Source organism: Cinclus cinclus, chromosome 3 (genome assembly GCF_963662255.1).
Source record: "Cinclus cinclus chromosome 3, bCinCin1.1, whole genome shotgun sequence".
Classification (NCBI taxonomy): Eukaryota; Metazoa; Chordata; class Aves; order Passeriformes; family Cinclidae; genus Cinclus; species Cinclus cinclus.
In genome coordinates, this window is record NC_085048.1 from 112024668 (window position 1) to 112030860 (window position 6193).

Here is a 6193-nt window from a genome sequence, read left to right on the forward strand (position 1 = left end):
GATTCCAGCCTTGCTGAGGAAGGGCCCAATGTATTCCTGACAGGATCTAATCCTTCCACTGCAGTGCAAACAGGTCCTGATTTGGCCCTTTAGTTGTGCCAGAAATGATGGGATACTGAGGAAGGGCGTGCATCTGTATCCAATACCTCCACCTCCCTTCCTGGCCATGGCATGGGGGCCCTGGAGAAATTTGGGCAGGCAGAGACCTTCCAGAGAGCAGCAGGGCAGGGAGCTCTGCTGAACTTCCTAAATGCCAGTGAGCCTGAGATGATGGAGGTGTGGGAGCTGGAGAGCACGGAGCATCGCGAGAGCTCAGCAGCTTCTGGGCTGAAAGGCTGCTGGGCAACTGTAAGAGGGAAGGGCAGCAGCAGAAGAATTGAGGGGCTTGAGAAAAGCAGGTTCTGACATCCTGCAGAATGGCTTTGTGGGGACTTGGCTGGAGATCAGCACTGGCTGTGAGGTGTCTAAGAGGCAGGGAGAGAACAGTGATCTGAACCTGTTCCTATACCATCCCAAAGGCCAGTGGAGGCCGTGGCACCGCAGAACATCTTGATACCAAACATGTGGATTCCAGCTGGGATCATAGCCACACTTGCAGTGAACTGAGCCCAAGGAGAGAGTTGGCAAGTCTAGGGCATGAGCACCCCCTCACCACTTGCCTTTTCATTCTCCATGCTAGGCCAAGCTACTCCAGCAGTTTGACTGGTCTTTCCCTGCCAGGTCCCAGTTTAAAGCATGGCTAAATGTCTTCAGCCATCAGTGAGGAAGGGCTGAATGCTTCATCTCAGCACTTTTTACCACTCTTTCCAGGCATCCTTGCTGTATCCCAGAGGTGGGGATATGAAGAAGGGGTCATTGGGGCTGCCTTTGATCCCCCCTATACCCAAGGCAGTCAGTCCCCGTGTTGGCAGTGCTGCAGGGTCTCTGCGCAGCTCTGTGCAGCTGGATGTCCAAGAGTCCCAGGAGATGAGGTAAGCCAAGGTGTCTGCTGCTCCACTCTGCTGTTCAGCTCCCTCTTGCCATCTTGTGAGGTTCCTTTGCACAGTCAGCTCTCTCCCATGTATTTAGGCAAACCTCTGTGTATTCACCATTTGGCCCATCCGTGATGATCCAGCTCCATGTCAAACCCCACACCATGTGTCCCAAGAGCAGAGGTGGTGGTGGTGGGGAAGAGGAGGCAGGGCTTAAAAGCACCTGAAGATGGGTCCTCTGCTGGGCTTGGTATTGATTCCCTCTGTAATGTTTGTGGTGTCATTTGGGAGCTGTATTGCATGGCTCTGGATCCTGCAGATCTTTGAATACTGTGATCCTTGACTGGCAACTTCAGCACCGGAAAACTCTGTTTGGCCAAATATTGGATGCTGGAGGGGTGTCTCTGTCTTTATGTGCTGCTTCTGTAAATGTCAGGCATAATTTCTCTGTGCCTGGGACGGCACTGTGAAATGAGAACCCAGCTATATTTTCCGGGTATAGATGTAAAATCCTATCAATGTTTAATATTTAGGTCTGGGATTAAAACAGAGAGGGAAAGGAGGTACAGAAGAGCTGTAGTACTGTACCTGATGGGAAGATATTGGCTTGTATATATATGAGAAAATGTAGCTGTCAATGTAGCTTATCTGAAGGACAGCAATAATGAAGGAGTCACAAAAATGTCATTCCAACTGGAAAGCTTTGGTAGTGCATTGAAAGTGCAATGTGAATACACTTGCCTAGCAGTTGAGTTGGAAAAAGGCTTTTCCTTCTTGAGACAGCCATGAGGTGGAATATCCTTCTCAGGATACTGCCATGTTCGGACCACATGTAGCACGAGACTGGTACCAGTGAAAGCCACAAGCAGGCAAAGTCAAGCTTTGTCAGCAGAACCAAAGTAGCTGCCCTCCATGCAGACTCGTGTCTCAGCTTAGCAGCTCCTGCTGCTTGAGGGAGGCTGTAGAAGCCCCTTGGCTCCAAAAGGAAAGTCAGCAGAACTGGGGAGTTATGATGTAAGTTGAGGAATGACTGCTGAGTTTCAGCTGGAGCTTGGCCAGCTCTGCCTGGCTGCAGCAACTGAATGCTTAAGGACAATTAATGAGCTTTGCATCTTGTTGGCTTGATGTGTTGCATTTTCTTCTTCATCAGAGGGACCAAGCAAGGAAGGATTGCTACACCTGTTCCTTCCCTTCTCTTTCTCCCTCCTCATATGTTCTTGTGTTTTCCATTTTCTCAAGGCCACAATCAAGCAGCAGCATCAAAGAGACGATGTCTGAACATGCAGGTAGGTACAGGGCATGTCTGTCTTAAAATGACTATTGGAATCTAGACTCGGAGGTGACCTTTTGAAAGGTTTATTAAACACCATTCTTTTCAGAATTTCTTTAAATTTGTTTCACTCCTTGATGGGCTCAGTGGACTCTCCTGGAGTGCAGTCACTGGGAGTGTGCTGTAGTGCTGCAGTGAGAATTCCTTCATTGTGAATTCTTGAGTGGGAGGAGCTGCAGTGGGACCTTGCGACCCTGGAAGTGCAGTGCAGGAAACGGAAGCATTCGTCTCCATCCTTCACATGCCTTTTATCTCCATGCAGTGTTTCTCATGTCACAATTTGCAGAAAAAAATTATGCATTTTTCTGGAAATTAGAAATATTCCCACTCATTTCTCTTGCCCAGTAAAGTGAAAAAACCTGTCCTTGGGGCAGATATTCAGCTGAAACCTTTCAGATCCATAGGAGATTGATGGTCATGACCTGATTTTGCTTTGGGGGAAATATGGAAACGTCCTGCTATAGAAAGTCCTTTTGAAATTGCAGTCATGGTCATGGAAACTTCCAAATGGATGCAGCCTATGCAGGGTCTGAGTTTGTCATCCTATGACAGCACAAGCCCAAAGCCACCTGTGGAATGTTCACCATGACAAATCTCTTGCCCCACTGCCTCTGCCTGTGTCAGTGTTGCAGGCTGAGGCTGGGGGAGGAGATGCCTTCTGCCTTGTCCCCCTGTCCCTGCCTTGCCTGATCCCTGACAAGTAGAATTGTGCCAGACAAAATGCGGTCTCTGGTGCGTCTGTGCCAGCCAATGCCTTTGAGTTGAAAGCCTCCATCAAAGCCTGTTGTTGTTCCTTTGCCATCACTGGGCACGTCACGATAGGAGAGATGAAATTTGAAGAAAGACTTTTGCTGATACAGAAAAGGGGATCAGATGCCGGATCCCTTTGCGCAGGGTTAGTTCTGCGATATCCTGGGTAGTGCCCCTTTGGAATGACTCCTTTGTTGGTGATATGCAGCTGGAATGCTTAATGCAGCTAGGTAGAAGTATTGCTCAGTAAGTAAGGTGACAGTTTTGTTGGATTTACTCTGGACTAGAAACGAGCTATATCATTAAACCTTACCTGCCTTTCTTTTATAACTCAGTAGAACATTCTACAGGAGAAAACAACCCAGTTTAAAGAATGTTATTCCACTCTTATTGCTTGGCTGCTACATGATTTTACCCCATGTTTAGCCACGTAAAAATGATTAGTTGCCTTATATCTAACAGCTCTGTTGAAGAGTATTTCAGAATGTCCTGCCCTCTGCTATTTCCATTTTGAAAACCTTCAGTTGTCAGTGTCAGCCATGATCAGAAATGTTTTGAGGCATGTCATGTTTATGTTGGGCTTAGGTGTCTGTGCAGGAAAGAAAGTAAGGAATAAACCCGTCAAAGAGTGAAGTAGAGCAAAAGTGAAACTTCTGGATGACCACTTTATTCCCTATAACTATGGGCTTGCAGAATATTGGGGACGTGTAATTGGGAAAGCAAAGCCCTTTTTGCATGTAACATGTAGTGATCTTGATTGTGTACCACCACTTCCTTTGTTACAAAGAGGAATTAAAAAGATCCCCAGAATAAAAAATCCAGCCTAGAACTGATTGGGAGTTACAGAAACAATAACCTGAAATCTACTTTTGAAAACAATCGCTTCCTAGATAGTGTCAAATTCTAGAGACTACTGTGAGTTTCCAACTCTTTGGAAGGAAAGGAATCCTGTAGTAGTGTGGAGACAACGAGCAGCACATCAAGTCATAGAACCCATCTCTCCTGGCTTGCCAGATCCACATTGTTCAGAGAAATTCAAGTTAGTTAGACATTAGTTTCATGAAAAATAAAAAAAACAACTAATCATTTCAGTAGCTGAAGTGCTCTTTGAATTCCCCACTCTTTAGATGGGTTGATTGTAAAGGAGTGAGTTCAATTAACTCGCTTCTTCTCTTGTACCTGTCTACAGCTTCTTCTGAGTCTACAACAGAAACGCAGAGAATGAAGGCAAAGAGCTCTTGGTGTGTGATAGGACCTGGGATGCCTCTGTTCCCAAGGAAACTCGCTGACGTGTTTGGCATGCAGACCTATGTGCGGAACCCCGGCGTTGGGAATGGAGGTGTGGGCTCCCGGCCGGCTCAGGGGGCCTTGGCCCAGGAGCCCCGGCAGAGGCAGCTGAGCAGCGCTGTCCCCAGGGTCACTGCCAGGGAGGAGGACAAGGGGACGGACCAGCATGGTTCAGCTTCCCACAGAGGTAAGGTGGGAGCTGGGCCGCTCTCTGGTGGGAGGAAGGGTCTTGTGCCAGCCTGGAGAGCCTGTGCACATTGCCAGGGAGCAGTTGTGCCCTGCAGGTGCACCCTGCCATGAGCTGTGCTGCTGCCAGTGCCCCGTGGAGCTGTAGGGCTGCTGAGCTGTGGGGCAGGGAGAGGAGCAGGAGGCTGCATGTGCAGCTGAGCCATTGCTGGGAAGCACAGGGCTCTGGGCTCCCTGCTGTCAAAGACTGAAAAAGTGTCTGAATTTTATCAGCTGTGTTGGAGAGTGTTGCAGAATGAGTTACATTGTTCTTACTTGCATTCAGAAAAATCAGCGTTCTGTCAGGCTGGCCTGAAAGTGCCAGAGCCCATACAGTTTAGACAGAAAAATTCTTTGGGGAAAATGAATAATCGAGTGTCAAGAACACAATTTTCATTAGGGTACCCCTCCTGTAATCCTAAGTTTTTCTTTATTGTCCCCTGAAATATTCCAACAAAGTGAAGAAAAAGTTGATCTGAATGTATACAGGTATTAGAACCCAGGACTACTTTTAGGAACCAGAAAGAAGATGTTTACTAAAATCAGCATAAGGGCAGATAAGAATCTCTGTCGAGAGCAATCTCCATCTCTGCCCTTCTCTATCAAACACAGAGGCTCTCCAGCATCCAGGGGCTGAGGCAGCAGGTTTCAGTCTGCTGGCCCACAGAATAATGTCATGTCTCCTTCCAGGAGCCCATTCACTGGGAGAGGGTTTAGGCATATGTACCTTGCTGCTCTCATCCACCATCTCTGTGCCCTGTTAGAGCTCTGTAATCTGGAAGCTGTCTTGCCTGTTGCCAAGCATGACATTTTTGGGCAATTGAAGTGTGCCAGAGATTTACAGGAACCTTTGCTTCCAGTTCCAGGCCTCCCACTGAGCCAGCTCAAGGAGATGGATCATCCCACCAGTCCTGGTCTAACAAGTGACAGAGACCTGAGAGAGGGCTTTGGAAAGGTAAGGGATAAGAACAGGGATGAGCAGACTTCCATTCCAGTGGCTGTTTAGTGCTTGGCCCAAAATGCCTCTGAAAACCATGATCCTCCACTCTTGGGGGTTGGGGATTGTCTTGGGAATATATTTGACGGCTACCGAGCAATTGCTTGGCTACTTCCAGTGGTGCCAAAGTCACTGCATGGAGATGGTGCCAAGGTCATGCCCGAAGCATTCTTTATATGCAAAGGCCATTTTAGAGAAGTTCTGATTGGCAGAGCAAACTGTAAACCAGTGAATGTGGGCAAAGGGCACCCTCAGAAGCAGAGAAGCAAAGATGCTAACGTTGAGTATAAGCAAGGCTGCAAAATAAAACGGGACAGTTTGATGTCTCCTGGTTACCTTTCTGGCTGTATCTCACAGCCCTCTCATTCTCACATTTTCTGCTCCTTAATATCCATGTTCCTCCAAATTGTTTTCACATGACTCCCTCCTCCTTTTGGTCTCCCGGTCTCAGAGACCAAGTCGTTGAGAGTCTTTCAGAGCTGAGTCCTTCAGAAGCCAGGAAGTGACAAACAGCTGCACTTCCTGGCCATGAGTGTTAAGCATCAGCCAATTACACCTCCTTGCTGCATAATGCACATGGCTTTTATTCTCCTGCCATGGCCTGTAGGAACTGAACTGCATGCTCATTGCTCA